This window comes from Narcine bancroftii, chromosome 2 (assembly GCF_036971445.1).
Source record: "Narcine bancroftii isolate sNarBan1 chromosome 2, sNarBan1.hap1, whole genome shotgun sequence".
NCBI lineage: Eukaryota > Metazoa > Chordata > Chondrichthyes > Torpediniformes > Narcinidae > Narcine > Narcine bancroftii.
In genome coordinates, this window is record NC_091470.1 from 315,543,631 (window position 1) to 315,564,996 (window position 21,366).

The 21,366-nt window shown below is 39.2% G+C and overlaps 1 long non-coding RNA gene across 2 annotated transcripts in view; it reads left to right on the forward strand.

Moving 5' to 3' along the window:
- The window catches only part of LOC138755547 (uncharacterized), an 84,069-nt gene that overhangs the window by 51,197 nt on the left and 11,506 nt on the right, over nucleotides 1-21,366 (forward strand). For both annotated transcript variants that reach the window (XR_011352381.1, XR_011352380.1), the window contains 2 exons: nucleotides 1,723-1,804; nucleotides 2,618-2,767. This is a non-coding gene — a long non-coding RNA (uncharacterized lncRNA). The remainder of the gene's footprint in view (nucleotides 1-1,722; nucleotides 1,805-2,617; nucleotides 2,768-21,366) is intronic.

The following is a 21,366-nucleotide window of genomic DNA, read 5'->3' on the forward strand; positions in this document are numbered from 1 at the left end:
CATCATGTGATGGATTTATATTTGTGGCCTGTAACAGAACAAGCCCAGACAGGCAAAGCAAACGTTCAGCTCCTTGTATCCATGCAACCCAGGAATCTTCCACGTCCTCCATGTGGACAGACCACTCCCCTCTGCATTAAGTAACAATCAAGCAGCCTCATGCCAAGTAGTGCCATCACCGTATGTGAACTTTGTTTGAAAATGTCTGTCAGAGAGAATACTGATGGAATGATTCAGTTGTGCGCAGTCTAAAAATGGCCCAAATTGACAATGGCACAAATCATTTATTGTTTCCCCGGTCAATATTAAACTTCAGAAGACTGCCAAAAGTACTACATAAATTTTCTTCAATCTCATTAAACAATAACCTATATAGTGGCACCACCAGACAAGGTACTATTACTTAAATATTGGAACCAATGACAGCTCCCAGGTTTCAGCACTGAGCTTTTCCAGCATTTTCAGCTGAAATTTCTACAACCTGATTGCCTTGAAGAACTTGTTTAATTGTTCTGATAATCAAATGTCTGCCACATAACAAATACTCAAAGGTGATGTCACTTCTTTTGCTGCCAGTGTACTCAATATCTCTAGTGTTTTCACATAACTTACTTGGACCCGGAGGCCCACCAACCTTAAAGTAACAGCCACTCAATCGGTTAATGCCACAATAAAAAGTTCTACTGTGGTGACCCACTTACCAGCAAGCAAACCGGCTGCCAAAATGGCAGAAGTGCTGTGGAAAACACAGGAAATTGACCGGCATCCAACACAGGTTTTTAATCTGGACTGATGACATCACTTCCTTTCCATATGACAGAAGCAGTGATGTTTATAAGCCCAGCATGCAAGCCTGGATATGTCAGTCATTCACTAGACTCCACAGTATATACATCAACTTGACAACATGCAGAGCAATTGCATAATGTGTACACTGACATCTATAGTAGCTCAGTATAGAATACTTTGCTACACTACAATCATTCACTCAGAGGGTGGGATTAATGTAGATAGGGTTTTATACCAATTCGTTATCTATAAATGCTTATCTTTCTTTGGCTTGGCTTCGCGGACGAAGATTTATGGAGGGGGTAAAAAGTCCACGTCAGCTGCAGGCTCGTTTGTGGCTGACAAGTCCGATGCGGGACAGGCAGACACGGTTGCAGCAGTTGCAGGGGAAAATTGGTTGGTTGGGGTTGGGTGTTGGGTTTTTCCTTCTTTGCCTTTTGTCAGTGAGGTGGGCTCTGCGGTCTTCTTCAAAGGAGGTTGCTGCCCGCCAAACTGTGAGGCGCCAAGATGCACGGTTTGAGGTGATATCAGCCCACTGGCGGTGGTCAATGTGGCAGGCACCAAGAGATTTCTTTAGGCAGTCCTTGTACCTTTTCTTTGGTGCACCTCTGTCACGGTGGCCAGTGGAGAGCTCGCCATATAACACGATCTTGGGAAGGCGATGGTCCTCCATTCTGGAGACGTGACCCATCCAGTGCAGCTGGATCTTCAGTATTGTCAAATCATTGCACCTTCTTGTCAGGGTGATTTGGATCCTGTAACATTTTGCTGGCAGCAAAATGGTGCAGAAGTAACTTATATGCTGCAAAATTGATTTTCTTTCCCAAAATTGCTTGGTTGATTTTTTGTTGCCTTTCCAGTGACGCATTTAAGTTATTGTGACTAAATCTGTGATTACTGCAGCTCCAGAACTAAACCGTCTCACATTTACAGATCATTTGGAGTAGACTCAGCCAAGTTTCACAAGTCTCAACCATTGCCAGGATCAGCTGAAACAGGAAGAAGAGAGCCTAAGGTATACAGAGAGTTTCAGTGATGACTCCTTCCATGGTGACTGACTTTCTGCAATGATTTATATTTGCCTCCAATCTTCATCTGTACAGATCTATACTCTCCTCTGATAAAGAGAGTATAAATGCCCAACACTCCAAATATTTCTTTTCAGGAACAAGTGGGATAATATTAGAGAGGGTAAACCATGACACAAGTTAGCCAAGGAGAATAAGGCAGCAATTTTTAATTTCATTCATGTTGTCTGGTCATAATTACACTGAAGAATGTGGGAGAAAATCAGCTTTTTTGAACCAACATAAAATGTCTGGTGAAGAAGCAGATTCCATCAAATAATTCAATGGTCAAATTACGTCAATAATTATCTCCATCATAGAATATGCTCACAACACTGAGCTTGCTGGGTGCATCAGTGAAATGGTGTGTATAATGTGCAGTTTACCAAGGATGGTCTGCTATTATTTCAATAAATTAGGCTTAGACCATCAATCTCTCTACTGAGATAGGAAGATGTATCTGCACGCTGATTGCCCAAGCACATCTTCAAGACTGACAGTTCTGAGTAATTTTGAGGGAGTTCCTTATCCCTTGTCTCCTCAAATAGTTTTTAAAAAAACATTGAAATATTGCAAAGAAGTTGCAATATTCACTTTAAAATCATTTTAAATCACTATTCACTTTAAAAATCAGAGTCAATACTTTAACCAGTGCATCTAAAACTAAAAGCAAAATATTGTTGATACAGGAATTCTGAAACAAAATTACCAAAGGAAGTTCATTCCGTTGAAATGTTAACCCTGTTTCTTTCACTCCACAGACAATCAAACGTTGTGATCTTTCAGCATAAAGAGTTGCCTCGGACTTCAAGCAGAGAATTGCCAGAGAAACTCAACAGGTCAAACAGCATTTATGAAATGGTCAGGCCATGTTCTGAGTCAGAACTCTTTATCAGGACTAAAATAAAAAGGTACCATTACAAATATAAAGGTGGAAAGAAGCTGGGGAGGGGCCAGCTGGTGATGGGACAATAGATATGAGAAGCGGAGGGAGGCAGAGGGAAAAATTATTAGGATGAAATATTAGAGAGAGGAAAAAAATATCAGTACAGGTTTTAAAAAAAGATGGATGTAAATCAGAAACATGGTGACATGGTGGGCACAGTTGTTTTGCAACGCTATTATAATGCCAGAAACCCAGGTTCAAATTCTCCCTGGTCTGTATGAGTTTCCTCCTGGTATCCGGTTTCCTAACACCTTCAAAAATATACAGGGTTTTTAGATTAATTTGTGTATTTCTTGTGGCACAGCATCATGAACTGGAAGGGCCTGTTACCATGTTGTATCTCTAAATATTAAAATAAAATTAGAAAAATGGGGTGGGTTGCCTTAAAGTAGAAAACTCAATGTTCATGCTATTAGGTTCAAGGTTGTCCAGGAGAATCATGATGTGTTGTATTCAAGAAGCCTAGGGCTTCTAGGTGGTCACTGCTGTGATGTTTGAATGAGTGTGTTAAACATTGTGACTATTTTTGGATCATCTATTGGATTCTTCACATTGTGAGATATCAAGGTCAGGCTTTAGTTCATTCCAATATTGATACAGCATGGACACAATAGACATTAACTCTCTTTCATTGGTTTAAACTGGTTCTTCCATGTGACATCAGCGTAGGTCTGATTAGGCATTAAGTAAGAATGAACAACCATAACAAAACAGTTAAAGGACATAGCTAAAATATTGCAAAAAAAAAGCATGAATTCTACAGATTATTTTAAAACTATTATAATACAGTATTTCAGTACTGTTTTTGGCAGAATCTACACCTTCATGTTGCAGATTTATATTTGTATGTATTTAATTACTTAATTATTCATAGGTTTATAAGCCATAGCAACAATTATTCCTTATCCCTATCTGTCTTTGAGAATGAAGTGAGTTGCAACCGACTATGCAGTGGAATCATTGAGTGAGGTGCTGCAGAATTCAAAGACCATGACAAGACCTAATGTTTCCATAGATAAATCACTGGTAGACACAAATCATTTTCTTTCCCAGATTTTTTCCAAGTACAGATTCCATACCATTGATTGAAAGCTTGCAAACTACATGCAACAGCTCTAATCTGTAAAACATATGTGATGGACCTGATTATTTTTCTTCCTATCTGACACCCTAGCTTTTCCCTCAAAAGTGTCATAAACATAAATATGTCCGTAGGATTGGCACCAAGACTGAGCTCTAAAATGAATGAAAGATTAAGTATTACAATTTACAAATTCTGAAGAGAACAAGTTAGATTGGAAAATATATTGAAGTATATCCTCATTACATGTATTAAATACGTCGTACGGAAATGTATATACATTCAAATCTACTTCTGACTGTGGAACAGAATTTCAAAGCAAATTCAACATGTAGCTATAACTATATCTCATTTAAAGCAAACAACACTAGATAAGAAATTGGGGGAGAACATATGCAACTTAAAATGAAACAAAAACAATGTTATTCACTCTGACAGTTGATAAAATAGAGAGAAAAAAACTGTATGAATAATTATTAGAATCAAATGCTGTTTCATGTTTTCTGATGGCTTACATTGCTCTCACTGTGAAAACTTGGACTTTAATATCATTTTCCTGGCAGATTTACCAAATAACCTTACCCCAAAGCTTTACCTGGGTCTGTCTCATGTTTTTCTGGACATGGTCACTGTCGCCACACATTCGTAGCCATGGACTCACATTAAGCTCATTTTTGTGATCTTTCCATAAACTGCAGGGGGCTGAGTGGCAACTATCATCAGTCAGTGGGTGCTGAGTCTCTGCCCTCAGACATGAAACCTTGTTTCAAAGCCTTTCCAAATGTTTCTATCTGTCATGTCATTGATAGTTTAATGAGGTTGAATTAGATTTAAATAACCATATGAAATAAAAATTGTATTTCAAATCCTAAAAAAATTGCATGAGAGCACACAAACATATGAAAATTCAACTTCATGTTTGCATCTTACTTGTAGTAATCATTCACCCCCTTCCTCATTCAGCATCAATTGCTCGTGACTTAAAAATATTCACCTTTTGAGGAAGAGACTCAACATTCTTTTAGAGAAAATAATTGATCTCTTCTCCATCCTAAATCCATTAGTACTTAGTTTTTAAACTATGACCTCTAGTTTTAACTGGAACCTTGCTATATGCATTCTACCTGTCAAAGCTTCTCAGGATTTTATGTTTCAAGTAAATTACCTCACATTTTTCTCAAGACCAGCGTTTCCACATAACTCAACTTGGTAATTCCTGGTATTACTTTAGTAAATTGCTTTGAATTGCTTCCAATGCATTTGTATCCATCTTCAAACAGGAGACCAAAACTGTATGCAGGACACATTTAAATTCTCCTAATAGGAACATTTTGTTAGCTTCCCTGATTCCTCATCTTACTGCCATATAAGCCATTTATGCACAGACGACTTCAACATCTCATTGTCCAATCACAACCTATTGATATCCTCTACACATCTTAATTTCGTACTGACATTTGTATTATTTGTGAAAAGCTGAGGCCTTGTGACACACCTCCATTATATCTGGACAACTCGAAATTGTCCCATTTATTATTACTCTTTGTTTCCTGTGATTAAGCCAATCTTCTGGCAATGCCACTTTACCTTTATTAAACTCAACTTAGCACCTTATTAAATGTCTTTTAGAAATGCAAGTCAGGACATTTAGCAGTTCCCCCTTATTCACAATATTTTTGTTAAAATTCATTAAGTTGGTCAGACATGATTTTTCTTTCATGTGGATTTCAATACATTTAACTAATGCAAGTTCATTAAAAATATGAACATTCATTAAAATACACACTTAAATACAAACTACTGTCTTTACCTACCTTTTCCTTCAATGTTGGTGGCTCATTTAATGCACATTTGAGGGATTAGTCTCATCCTGTAATACAAAGTGTATCTGGGCAGGCTGTTCAGTTCAACAGTGAAGCAAGAAGTCAGATGAACATCCTGAGGCTTGAGAACCAAACCTTTGGCACAAAATAGGCATGATTTAGCCCATTATGTTTTCATGATTACAAATAGTTTCTCTACCTCGTATAGGTTTTTCGAGAAGAGAAACTTCTCCATCCACTAAAAATGTTTGAATTAGTGATAGAGGAGGTGTACCAGAATAAGAAATATTGTGAGAAAGTTTCATATTTGTGGCAAATTATGATATTTTAGAGTTTACACTATGCGAGTGCGGAGAAGAACGACATGCACACTAAAGCCTTGAAGTAGAGACTGGTTTATTGCATTGGCCGTCACGTTTATATGGGCTCCAGGCACTGACGTCAGGGCCCTGCGTCATCGGAGCACTGGCCAGCAATTGGCCTGCATTCTTGCCACAGTTCCCCATCTTCCCACCATGTGGAAGGTCACCTGAGTATGGTCACCGCATTCGGCAGCCATTTTGTGGGCTGGTCCACGTTTTAGTGCACGGGCCATTACAGTATTTCAAAATTTGTAAAAATATATTTATATTTGGCTGCTTGATGTCAACCAACATGTGATTTAGGCTGAGAAAGAAAACTTGTAATGTCACAATATCAGTAACGAGATAAAGATCAAAATTTAAATTTATTGTCAGAGTACATATAACCCTGAGATTCTTTTTCCTGTGGGCCAGGCAGAATTTCTAATTGTCAGTAACCATAAATGGTATTCAAGAAGAAAGAAATGTATACAAAACAAGTATAAACTAAAGAAAGAAATGTAAAGAAACTGACTGTAAATACAGAAAAAAATCATTCTATAATAAATAATGAACAAAATAAGCATCCTTAAATGAGTCTCTGATTGAGTATGTTATTTAGGAATCTGATGGTTGAGGTAGTAACTATTTCTGAACCTGGAGGTATGAATCCTCTGATCCCTGTACTTCTTTCCTGATATCTTGCTGTCCAGGTGTTTCAGGGTTTTGTGCATTATATATTAAACATCTTATAAATTAAACATGTATTTAAGATTTGGAAAATCAATTGGAGACAAAAATGGAAAATCTATTAGGATGATCGACATGAAGTATTAAAGACCATGAATTAGGAATTGGAAGAGTATTAGAAAAAAAAAGATTAAGCTTCTTAATTAACTTTTTCAAAGTGAAACTTTCTATGAGGGTATAATTAGCTGAATGCAGAAAAATGGTAATTAGTAAATCCAAAGAGGTGCAATTCATCTCAATTTTCATGAAACTTTGAGTCTTAACAAATAGGTGGTCAACTTCCAGCTTAATCTGGTATCCCAGGATAAAGATTGGGATTGGTGAATTTGGTAAGTTAAACCAGGTAGTACTTAGAGTAAATGGTAGAGAACCAAAGAATATCCTAGAAGAGAGAGACACAGGGATACAGGTGCACAATTCCCTGAAAGTGGCAACTCGGCTGGCCAAGGTTCTAAAGAAGGCACTTTTTCATGGTTATTTCCATGAGACAAGGTGTTGGTTACAAAAGTTGGGCCTCATATATAGTTGTACAAAGCAGTAGTGAAAACACACTATGAGTACTATGCATTTCTGGTCACCCAGCTATAAGAAGGACATGGCAAAAAGGAGATTCATCAAGATATTACCAGGACTAGAGGGCTTGATTTATAGAGAGAGTCTGGATGAGTGGGTCTTTGTCCCTAGAGCATAGCAGGCTGAGGCATGGCCTTATATAAACAAAGAAGAGGCATGAACAGAGGGAATGCTCACATTCTGTTGCCAGGATAGGCAATTCTAGAATTACAGGGAAAAGTTTACGGTGAGAGGGGAGAGATTTAAAAGGGAACTGGAGACAACTTTCTCACCCAGAGGGGTAGTCCATAATTGGGAAGGAGCTGCCAGAGGAAGCTATAGAAAATGGTAAAATTATCTTATTCAAAAGACATTTGGTCAGATATATGGTTAGGAAGGGCATGGATCAAATGTAGGGACATTGTAAGGCCAGAATGCCAGTGTAGTCAACATGTAGTAGTGTCTGTTCCATGATCTAGCAGCCTATGACAACATTTCCTCTGGTTCTTAATTCCCCATAAGCTGAGCAAAATAATCTGTGGATTCACCCATTCTATTGCCCTTATGATTTTGTATTCATCAATAAATATCAATTGAAAGATTTATTGGACATTGAAAGGAATCACATCAGTTCATTTGTTATCTTGTATAAATGCAAGCTTTGTAGCCACTGCATTTTAGAGTGTGATGGCAGTAAAGGCCACTGCACACTGTTATGAGCCCAGAGGACCCCAAAACCCAGCAGCAATAGATATTCACCAAGACAAATGGTTACTTAAACAAACATTGCTTTTAATTATCTTTAGCCATGAAAACAGAATCACACTTTAACTTAACTAACCTAACTTAACCGCCCCCCCGCCACCCCCACTTCTAATTCTAAGTGCACGTGCATGTAATGTGTGTGTAAGTTCAGAAAAGTTCTTTGGTTCACAGTCCAATCTTTCTTCTTATTCCTCCAAGTTCACTGGTTGCAGGCAATTCTTATATTGTGCACAGAATTTAACATTAATAAAGTTCACCAGGCTTTGGTGCTTGAAAGGTAAATGATTACCGCTCAGGAAAGTTTTGTCAGTTTTCAGAGAGAGATTTGTTGTTCCAGGACATCCAGAAGTGATGTACTTCCATCAGCCGCTTCAGTGTCTTGCTGATGAAACCTGCCCCTTCAGGGTTTTCCAGATGATAACCTCTTTCTTTCAGGTCACCACAGAGTTCCTTTTTGTTTCCCTTATTCCAAGTGAAACATTAGACAGCTAGTTCTCTCCTCTTGCATGAACCACAAGGGCTTTGACCAGGCTGTCTTCCAAATGGGGCTTTCAACAAGCTTGCCTGCTTGTCCTGTTCCAGTCACATCTACTGTTACTAACTGTAACTCTGTGGAACTGATCTCTGTGTCTCTCTCTCTGAGAGAAAACCACATGACCCTCTTAAAACAACAAGTTCTCTTCCAGACAATCTGTGGCTCCAACAAGATCTTTCATCTGCTGCCTTTTGTAAGCAACAATCCAAGCACTCTTCAAAGCTCTTGCAAAAGCTGTGGAGCTGATATGTCTAGCATGGGGCAGAGCTCGAGTGTTTTAAAAATATCTGTTTTAAAGTGTTTCTATGTGGTCTACCCTATCAAACCTTTCCCAATTTATCTCCCAAAAACATATCTATATATGCTGTCAGAACACTCTCTTTGATATCATGTTAATAAACACAGAGCAAATCTCAAAGACACTATCTTGGAGTTTATTTCCACGCTGCAATCTCCCCCAATAGCTCAAACCCACAAGTCCTAGCCACATCCTCGTAAATCTACTTCACACCTTTCCAGTTTGATAATCTATTTCCTGACCAAAATTGAACACAATATTCCAAAATGGGCCACACCAATGTCTTATACAACTGCAGCATAACTTCTATGCTCATTCCTCTGACTTATGAAGGCCAATGTACTGAATCCCTTTTTGACCATATTATCAAATTGTAACACCACTGCCAAGGGCCTATGTAGTGGAATTCTTCAATTCCTCTGCCTCAGAACATCCCTCAGATCCCTGCCATTCATTGTATATATCCTACTCATGTTAGACTTTCCAAAAAACTTCCTTGCATTTCTCAATATTAAATTCCTTCAACTATTCCTCTGCCAACCTGTCCAACCGATCAAGATTCTGCTGCAATTTTTGGCAAGTGTCTTCACTATCTACAATACCAGCAACTTAGGTGTCATTAATATAGATGACCAACACAATGGGCCCAAAACCAGATCCTGAGGCATACAATCACAGGCCTCCATTCCAAAAAATAATACTTCCACCATCACCCTCCACTTCCTTCCATGAAGTCTATTTCTAACCATTCTGCTGTTTCTCTTTGGATCCCATGCAATCTAACCTTTCAGAGCAGCCTCACATGTGAAATCTCATTGAATGCCTTGGTGACATCCAGATGTACAACACAGCTATGTCCTCATTAACTAGAATATATGAATATTTTTAAAATCGAGTCATAGTCATAGAGTTTTATAGCAAAGAAACAGACCTTTTCCCTGTCTTAAAATGGAGCTAGATAGGTTCTGAAAAAGCAAGATGGTAAAGGGTTGCTGGGGGTAAACAGGAATGCATATTTGAGATTACCATCAGATTAGTCATGATCTTATTGAGCAAGAATGGCAAGAAATTATAGCCTACTTCTAATTCACATGTTCATATGTATGTTCACATAATCTCTATGATTGGAAAGTGGAATGTAATGGAGGAAAAACTGGGGCTTGCCTGGCTACCTAATGATTAATTAATTTGCTTTCTGCCAAAAGCTTTCCCAAGTGCCATCTCATAATCTGCATTGGCTTCTTTTCACAGAGAAAGCAAATTCGGAGGATAACATGTCGAGTTAACAGGAGCTTAAGTACAAACCTCATCTTTCATTATGTCAGCCAAGGAGGTGGACAATTTTCCATTATCAGATAAGTATTCTTCAGAATACAGAGCTGTAGTTGGCCTCATCGGCAACAATGATGAGACGCACACAGAGATCAGTTCCACAGTGTTACAGTTAGTAACAGTAGCTGGGACTGGAACAGGACAAGCTGGCAAGCTTGTTGAAAGCCCCATTTGGAAGACAACCTGGTCAAAGCCCTTGTGGTTCATGCAAGAGGAGAGGACTAGCTTGGAATAAGGGAAACAAAAAGGAACTCTGTGGTGACCTGAAAGAAAGAGGTTATCATCTGGAAAACCTTGAAGGGGAAAATCTCATAAAATGATGCAAGAGTAACAACTTGAGTCTCACCATGGAGAAGATGAAAGGGATGAACATGGACCTCAGAAGGACCAGGAATGACTACCCTTCACTACACATCAACAACTCGATAGTAGAGAGAGTGGAAAGCACGAAGAGAATTCAGGAGAATCAGAGATCGTGTCATGGGGGAAGAAGGAGAATAGTCTTAATAGAATTATGCGGGGTACAGAGAGATTAGCAGTGGTAAACTTGTTCCATACAGATGTTTCTACAACTAGAGGACATACCTTTTAGATAAATAAAGAAAGAAGAGATAGAAGAAAGATATTTTTTACCCAGAGAGTGGTTGGAGTTTGGAATGCATTACCTGAGAGGGTGATCAAGTCAGAGAATCACACAACATTTAAGAATTATCAAGACTAAAGCACAGAAGACTATGGACCAAGAGCTGGTGAATGGGATCAGTATCGATGGACATTTGATGGTCAACATGGACAAGGTGGATCAAAGTTTCTTATTCTATGTTCTATGAATATGACTCAATGAGAAGACAGATAAAGGTTATAGTTGGCCATGTTCATTGTTGCATTAGTTGTGGTGAAGGGCTAAATATGCCAATGAAAACCAGCAAATTAGTGCTGATATTTGAGGCTCATGGTCATCTATTTGAGATATGATTACAGAGTCACGTTGGCATCTTAACTTCACAAGACTGGTTAGTGTTGCTTATGAAGTATCAGGCATTTTGCTGATGTGGGAGACTGTTAATTGATGTGACCCAGAAGATTAAGGACATTGAGCTTGATCCTTCTCTGAACACGAGCTTTTGTATTGATGATCAATGACCAAATCAAAGTCAAAGGAAACACTCAGCTCCATAACAGATCACCATCTTCATTGGATGGTGAGTCTATGTAGTGTATATTGAAATGGTATTGAGTGATACAGGGAGAAATTATATAGTTTGTGAATGTAGGTTTTCCTTACAGTTTAAAATATTGCTCATTTGCAAGCACCAAATTAAGGCTGATGGAAAGGAAGTGAAATACTCATAGGAAACTACAGACATTGATAGTTGATAACTTTGGGTAAAATGCATGATGTATCAAGTGAATCCATCATTTGCAAAATAAGCAACATTAGTTCCTTCCAGATAAATTATATGCCAAATAGCAAGAGATGGTTGAATGTTTTTGCTGCTGAGGGTCGTTTAATATTAAATTGCTGAACTCCATTGGTTTGAAAGCCACCTGTGTGGTGGTATACCACTGGCCTACTGCAGGGGGCAACCTCTGTATCAGCAGGAGAGTAAGGGGACAGGACAACACCTGGCCAGCTGTCAATCAGTTGACCTGAATCAAGCCCCACCTAGTCGGGTATCAATCATCCTTGGGGATATAAGCCTGAGCTGGCCTCCCAAGGCCTCACTCAGAGTTGCTGCAGCCACAGCCAGCCTGGTTCTGTGGAAGCATTTGTGGATTAAAGCCTGTTGTACAGTCTTTATCTTTGTGTGTGTCTGATTCTGGCTAACAGTGCACCACAACCTGCATACCTAGGCATTTGTTCAAGATACTATTGCACATCATAGTTAAGAGCATTGGGATAGTTTGCTATTTCAAATACATTATTTAGAAGTAAGTTGTTTGACATCTTTAGTTTTATGGTCACATGATGACCCACTTACCAGCAAGCAAACCAGCTCCCAAAATGGTGGCTGTGCTGTGGAAAACACAGGAAATATTCCTGCATCCAAAACAGGTTTTTAATCTGGGCTGATGACATCATGGATGATGTCACTTCCTGTCCATGTGAGAGAGGCAGTTTTATATATATATATATATATATGTTATATGGTGAGCTCTCCACTGGCCACTGAGACAGAGGTGCACCAAAGAAGAGGTACAAGGACTGCCTAAAGAAATCTCTTGGTGCCTGCCACATTGACCACCACCAGTGGGCTGATATCGCCTCAAACCGTGCATCTTGGCGCCTCACAGTTCGGCGGGCTGCAACCTCCTTTGAAGAAGACCGCAGAGCCCACCTCACTGACAAAAGACAAAGGAGGAAAAACCCAACACCCAACCCCAACCAACCAATTTTCCCCTGCAACCACTGCAACCGTGTCTGCCTGTCCCGCATCGGACTTGTCAGTCACCAACGAGCCTGCAGCTGACGTGGACATTTACCCCCTCCATAAATCTTCGTCCGCGAAGCCAAGCCAAAGAAAAGATATATATATATATATATATAAAAATAATTTGTATGTATATATATATGTGTGTGTTTGTATATATATATATATATATATGTGTGTGTGTGTTTGTGTGTATATATATATATATATATATATATATATATATATATGCCCAGACTGCAAGCCTGGAGGAGTCAGTCTTGCAGTGGATTCCACAGTGTGTATAATGGCTTTCTGGCACATATACATCAACTAGATAATATGTACAGTGATTCCACAACATGTACACTGATGTCTATAGAAGGTCAGTATAGAATACTTTCCTACAGTCTCATTTTAATAAAGGGAAGGTACCTGATACTGACTTAATCAAGCTCAGCAGACTTAATTCATCATTCTCTATATCATTTGAGACACATCCAGATTTAATGCCAAGACAACTCAACAATCCAAGTTTACCTTAATTCTTAATGTTTAACCTTATGTGAAATTAATACATTAAACACAACTAATTATTTTATAGATTATCTGCTAATTTAATTCCTATTTATTAAATGGACTGGATGTGAAATATTCATTTAAGAATATTGGCACAGATTGAATTTTTAGGAAGGATATTCCACTACCAGTGTGATAGAAATACATAAGATAGCTATTTCCAGAATTAACAATGTTCAACTCATTAATATGTTATCCCCCAGAAGCTCATTTCATTCAGGCTACTTGTTTATTTTAAATTGGTTTAAAGTTCCAGTAAAATAATCTTTAATTGAACGTGAGTGGGGGAAAAATGGTTGATAATGACTGCTCTCGATTCAATTGTTACTGAAATATTTTGCTGAGAAAAATTGTCATTGGCCCATGAAACCGTACACATAACGAGTCAATTAGGTACAATTAAAACAGTGATTTTCAAACTTTTTTTCCACTCACATACCACCTTAAGTAATCCCTTACTAATCACAGAGACCTTTAGCATAGGAATTACTTAAAGTGGTATGTGAGTGGAAAGAAAAAGTTTGAAAACTACTGGTTTAAAGAATATCCTAAAGAAATATAGGACTGAAACCCACCTACAATCTAGAGCCAATTTATAGTGGCCAATTAACCCCCACACCCCCCCCCAACCCCCCCAATCCTCGCATTTCTGGGATGTGGGAGGAAACTGAAGCAGCTGAAAGAAACCCTTCTGGTCACAGGAAGAAGGCACAAGCTGTCCAGACAACTCCTGAGGTCAGGATTGAAGCCAGTTTTCTGACACTGAGGCAGCTGCTTTACTAGTTCTGCCACGGTGCTGCACTTACCTGTTGTTTCATTAATGTTAAAGATGAGTTGTGCAGTCACTTGCTCTAATGGTCTTGCCACCTGCTATCCTCATTTAATTATGTCTTGATCAATCTAGTCATATCCTCTAATTTATAAAAAAGTAATATAGAAATTAAATCCCACCATGTTTATTTCCTGCATTCAATGAAGAATCCTGAATCCTGAAATATTCTTCCTCATTATTGTTGGAAATTTTTAGGCACTTCTGATAATCATCTGCAATATAACAGGGACCTCACGTTTGTAAATGTGGGCCTTTCACACGTTTTGATTTTATTGATGGAAAACCTAGTTTTACTCCATCAGAATTGTTAATTCGGTGACACAATGAATTTTTAGTGTTGAGTAGAGCCAGGAACCCTGCAGTTCTTCCCCCACCATTGTAACTTCACATCCTCAGTGTAAAATTACCTTCAGACATTGATGGCAAAGGAAACAATCCAATATTTGTTCCTACAAAATTTCTGCTGTTTATGCTGGCAGTTAACATCATTTAGGCTTTAACCCAATTTCAAGCTTGTCCCCGATTGTATAGCTTAAAGAAACACAATGGCTGCATCTGTTTCTGTGTGCTGTTGAACAACACCTTTATAGTATCAGCAATCAAGAACAGTGTTCAAAACTCACACTGTCTGTAAGGAGTTTGTATGTTCTCCCCGGGTCTGCATAGGTTTTCCTTTGGGGCTCCGGTTTCCTCACTTCATTCGAAACGTACTAGGGGTGTAGGTTAATTGGGTGTGATTGAGCTGCATGAGCTTGTGTGCTGAAGTATTTCTAAATTTTTAATTTTACATTTTAAAATTCCTCTTTCCCACTTTTCCTTTCTGCCTGCACAGACTATGATTTTCATGGTCCTGTAGTGGTTCGCATTGCCCCCTGGTGGTTCAATCATACAATTGTTTTTCATTTTGCTTGAAGGTATTGTATTTCAAAGCATGCAGCTAAAACAGTGGTTTTCAAACTTTTTCTTTCCACACACCTACCACTTTAAGTAATCCCTATGCCATAGGTGCTCTGTGATTAGTAAGGGATTGCTTAAGGTGGTAGGTGAGTGGAAAGAAAAAGTTTGAAAACCACTGAGCTAAAATATAGTGTCCAATTTGGGGAACCACTTCAGGAAAAAAATGTGAATATTTAGAGAAAGGTGAATTTTGATCGATTAGATAAATTGGGAGAGCTATGATGCTATTTGATGATAATGATTAAAATCATGAAATGTCCAGAGAAAGAAAATAACCAGAAATTGCTGGGGAAAGGATTGACATCGGAGAACAAGAATTTAATGTGATCAGCACACAAAATAAAGGTGACGTGCGGGCAGAAATAGATGATATAATCTAGAACTCACTTTCAGAAAGTGTGATAGATTCAATAATTGTTTCCCACAAGACATTAACAAATAAAAGTATTTTGAGAGTACTGATTAAACAGTCAGAAAAATGATGGCAGGATTTCTATCTCACAATGCATGTATGGATTTAGTGAGATGGGTGGTCTTCATCTGTGGTGGAAGGAATCAATGATTCCATAATGTTCAGAGGTCTAGAGATGGAATTTCCTGCTGTAGTAAATTTTTGCAAAAAATCTTTTGGAAAATTGGATACGTTAAGCATATTGGCTTCATTCCTAAAGTACTGAGCAATCCTTGAGCAATTTCCTTTTAGGAATTCATTCAGGAACTCTTAAAATTATGCTTAGGTCTTCATCTGCAACTTGAAACAGGGCTCTAATCAAATGCTGCAGTTATTTTTATAACTCTTCCCGTCATGTGAATTCTGAAAAAAATATTTTTCAATCAATAAGAATAAAAAGTTTTTGTTGGCTCTTTTTTTTTGGATCACCTTGAGGAGATAGAAATGTTAGTCATAGAGAAGAGAGAACTGAATGAAGAGAATTAGAGTTGTCTACCAGGAAACTGAAACAGCTCCAGCCAAGTCTACATCCTGCCTGTGTCATCGTCAGTGTCATTGTAGATCTAATAAAGGGTGATTCAGGGTAAAAAAAAAACAGCTTTAATTCCTTTCTTTAACGTCTCTACTTCTTGGAGGAGAGGTGCGGTGCAGAGTGATTGTGAAGATGGGAGGGCTGTTTGAAACCCTGCTTCCATATTTAGCAGTAACTTGTCTGTACAAATGAAAGTCACCACTTATACATTTGGAACCTTGCTAACATTGTTGGGTATCTTTGCAGGAGTAGTCAAGATGAAACAAGCTTCTGTGTTTAGCAGGTAGCTGATCCCCTTTTCCATGGGGATCCCCACTCCATCAGACTTAGCTAGCCTCCTTTGAAGCAAAATTATAGGGTATTATAAGGAACAGAAAAATGATTGATGCAATACTCCCCTCAATAAATCTTCCTTTTCCAAACCCACATGTGACCGGCAAGAGTTGTCTTTTATTTCACATGTAAAAATGTTTATCTTACATGTGTGTATACAGAGGCAGGAGGGATGTGTCTTGATGTATTTAATGGTCTTTGCAGCTCAGTAAGAGATAGAAAGTGAAAGGGTAGATGCTTGGAAAATTTCCTTTCCAGGGGCATAGTAAAATGAAGCTAAAACAGAAGACTACCCTGGATTCCCTTCCCCTCTGACCAGGATTTACCTGTTGCATTCAGCTCCTCCCCATAAGATCTAGATGTCAAAACAAAGGATGTTGATAGAAGGTATTACTTGGCAAGGACACCTCTGGCTCACAATATTCCTCAGCCTAAAGAATCAAGCACCACACTACCCAACATCAAAGAAAAGTTTTATTTGAACAGTACATTTGAAATGCAAGGAATGATATTGCCAGAAAAATAAATAAATGTAGGCACTTGAAGAAGCTTAACAGGCATATTTTGTTTTTATTTCAAAGTTACAGCATCTGTAGTTTAAAAATGTTTTATGCCATTTTTTTTAAGTTTTTGGCTGGGAAAATCTTGAATACTTACTCAACTTAATTCTAAAATTATTTGGTTAATTCATGTACTGATCTTTTGTGAATTCCTTTTTGAAAAGCATTGATCAGATTCTTTGGCTTCGCTTCGCGGACAAAGTTTTATGGAGGGGTAATGTCCACGTCAGCTGCAGGCTCGTTTGTGGCTGACAAGTCCGATGCGGGACAGGCAGACATGGTTGCAGCGGTTGCAAGGGAAAATTGGTTGGTTGGGGTTGGGAGTTGGGTTTTTCCTCCTTTGTCTTTTGATAGTGAGGTGGGCTCTGCGGTCTTCTTCAAAGGAGGTTGCTGCCCGCCGAACTGTGAGGCGCCAAGATGCACGGTTTGAGGCGATATCAGCCCACTGGTGGTGGTCAATGTGGCAGGCACCAAGAGCTTTCTTTAGGCAGTCCTTGTACCTCTTCTTTGGTGCACCTCTGTCTCAGTGGCCAGTGGAGAGCTCGCCATATAACACAATCTTGGGAAGGTGATGGTCCTCCATTCTGGAGACGTGACCTACCCAGCACAGTTGGATCTTCAGCAGCGTGGATTCAATGCTGTCGGCCTCTGCCATCTCGAGTACTTCGATGTTGGAGATGAAGTCGCTCCAATAAATGTTGAGGATGGAGCGGAGACAACGCTGGTGGAAGCGTTCTAGGAGCCATAGGTGAGCACATGAAAATATTTGATGTGAAGAGATGGGGTTTACATCAAAATCTAATATATTATTCCCAAATAAGGAAATTTAACCAGGTTTTGCAAAAAATAGAATGAGAAAGGCAGTGCTATATTCAAACTTGTGAATATGGAATAACAGAATATTAGAGCAAAAGTGGAGATGAATCTAAAAAACTGGAGGTTGTGGAAAAGTAAACAAGCTTGATGTTTCTAAATTTATTACCTACGTAATGATGCATCACTGCATCAAGGGTAATATCTTTTCACAAACGCTAGCTCCTAATGGTATTATAGTATGATTCAGAAAAGCTCCCAAGAGGTTGATTTCAGCACTCTGTGACTGTCCTGGAAACTGAATATTGAAAAATATAAAGCTTTTGATGCAAGGCAAACAAGTCATAGTATTGACAGCAGTATTGTCTTGAATTTAACTCCAATGTGCTTGAGATTTTGCACTCCAAAAGAACACATGCAATCACAACAAATAATCATTAAGTATGTGGATTATGGGGTGATGATTTTCACCAACTAATTGATTGTACAAGTACCAACATTATATACAAATTTAGGAAGTGTGTTTGAAGTAGCCCATGTATTATGTAGAAGGAACACATCACAGGCCTGGGGCAACAGAGATGGAAAGAATGCAAATTTAAACTGGGTAATTGGTTTCCAATCAAATAGGCAGCTTCATTCTTGAATGCATGAAGTGTCTTGAAGGTATCCAGGCAAGGGAAGGCTATTCCATCATAATACAGATTTGTGCTTTGTCGATGGAGGAGAGGGATTAGAGCAATGGTTCCCAACCTTTTACTTTCCACTCACATCCCACTTTAAGTATTCCCTATGGCGTAAGTGTTCTGTGATTAGTAAGTGATTGCTTAAGGTGGTATGTGAGTAGGAAGGGAAGGTTGAGAATCACTGCTCTAGACCCAAATATTACTGAAATATTTTACTTGAGAAAAATTGTCTTTAGCCCATTTCCTTTGGAGTTATGAAACTGTGCACATAACAAATTAATTTGGAAAGATTAAAACAGTGGTTTTCAAACTTTTTCTTTCCACCCACAGACCACCTTAAGCAATCACAGAACACTTATGGCATAGGGAATACTTAAAGTGGTAGGTGAGTGGAAAGTAAAAGGTTGGGAACCACTGGATTAGAGTATCAGATAGTGTGTCCTGGCTCTAACCTGCTCTTGTTCCCACAGTATGTTTATGCTTGGCCTGTTGGAGATCAAGGTGTTTTTACCTGGATTCTTGGTTCCTGAACAAAGCTATGAGAAGGTCTAGAACTAAGTAGTTCAGGTTTCACCTAAGTTAGTGCTAGTGAGTAGATTATTGGTTAATAACTATCCATTTGACACAGCAAACTGATTGGGCAGTAATTAGCGAGATTGGGATTGTTCTGCTTTCTGTGAACAGCCCATTTTGGTCTACTTTTAGCAGATGCCAATATTTTAATATTACTGGAACAGCTAGGCTAAAAGTACAGATAGATCTGTAAAATTGGTCTCAGTACCTACACTGGGATTTTGTCTAATCTGCTCTATTCAGTGGTCTCAGCTGTTGATTGATATCGTGTTTTTTTCTTTGGCTTGGCTTCGCGGACGAAGATTTATGGAGGGGGTAAAAAGTCCACGTCAGCTGCAGGCTCGTTTGTGGCTGACAAGTCCGATGCGGGACAGGCAGACACGGTTGCAGCGGCTGCAGGGGAAAATTGGTTGGTTGGGGTTGGGTGTTGGGTTTTTCCTCCTTTGCCTTTTGTCAGTGAGGTGGGCTCTGCGGTCTTCTTCAAAGGAGGTTGCTGCCCGCCAAACTGTGAGGCGCCAAGATGCACGGTTTGAGGCGATATCAGCCCACTGGTGGTGGTCAATGTGGCAGGCACCAAGAGATTTCTTTAGGCAGTCCTTGTACCTTTTCTTTGGTGCACCTCTGTCACGGTGGCCAGTGGAGAGCTCGCCATATAACACGATCTTGGGAAGGCGATGGTCCTCCATTCTGGAGACGTGACCCACCCAGCGCAGCTGGATCTTCAGCAGCATGGACTCGATGCTGTCGACCTCTGCCATCTCGAGTACTTCGACGTTAGGGATGAAAGCACTCCAATGGATGTTGAGGATGGAGCGGAGACAACGCTGGTGGAAGTGTTCTAGGAGCCGTAGGTGATGCCGGTAGAGGACCCATGATTCGGAGCCGAACAGGAGTGTGGGTATGACAACGGCTCTGTATACGCTTATCTTTGTGAGGTTTTTCAGTTGGTTGTTTTTCCAGACTCTTTTGTGTAGTCTTCCAAAGGCACTATTTGCCTTGGTGAGTCTGTTGTCTATCTCATTGTCGATCCTTGCATCTGATGAAATGGTGCAGCCGAGATAGGTAAACTGGTTGACCGTTTTGAGTTTTGTGTGCCCAATGGAGATGTGGGGGGGCTGGTAGTCATGGTGGGGAGCTGGCTGATGGAGGACCTCAATTTTCTTCAGGCTGACTTCCAGGCCAAACATTTTGGCAGTTTCCGCAAAGCAGGACGTCAAGCGCTGAAGAGCTGGCTCTGAATGGGCAACTAAAGCGGCATCGTCTGCAAAGAGCAGTTTAGGGTGCATCAAATTGGCTGAAGACTGGCTTACGTTATGATGGGTAACTCAGTTAAAACTAAGAGATTTTCTTGAATGAACTTGGTGGCAAACACTTCCATTTATGTCTTCAGCAGTTATGCAGTTGAGAGAAGGAAGAGTTCATTAGAAAAATTGGTAACAGCGCAGCAAGAAAAGCTGCTGTGACAGTTTTGAACAACTGATTTGTGTCACAGTGGGAATGTAGTTGTCATAATTTTTCAGCTTCGACAATGATACATTGCTGGGATCATTCCTATTATCTCCAACACTGAGAAGCAAAGACTTTTTTGAGATACACTTTATCAGGAACAGTCGAATAAATTGTCCATCTAAAATCTTGTAATTATGGACCACATGGCTAAAATGTCTATGAGTATTCATGAAAACTGATAATGTGAAAAAATTAATGAAGAACATATGGAAACATAAAGTTGTGAAGCTAACTAGAAAAATGAAGTCATTAAATAGTTAATACTTTTTCTTTGACTATGCAGTGAATCTTTGATTTATTTGAACTAATCTTGATAATCTTGATTTGGAGCATGCTACATCCAACATATTTAATTGGCAAGTCTTACATTCTGATCCCATCAACCTTAAGATGGGAATGTTCTTATGGCTTGCTTCTCCAGTTACTTTTTTCATTGCCCACTTCTATTCTCACCGGATATGGCATGTTTGTAGAGCTTTAACTTGATTTGTTGATTACTGGATCATTTAGCTCTTTCTTTTGCATGATATTTGTTCTGTTTAATGTGAACCAGTGTTGCAGCTTCATCTGGTTGGAAACTCATTGCTTTGTTCAATTCCTAGCAAGTCCTGGCTTGATTGTAATGGCAGAATATGTGCCACCTCCGATTTTAAATTAGGACCTCGTGTTTATGAAGCTAAGGAATAAACCCTTCAGGTTGTCTTAACTCTTGATGCTTAGCTAATCTCTTTGGGAAAAGGTGGCAAGAAAGGCTTCCTCCTGTAGGGTGAAATGAAGCAGCAGCTGCCTGGAGATAACCAGACTTGATACTTTCGAGTAGGACTGAGCACTTTGATGGTTCTTTGGAGGCA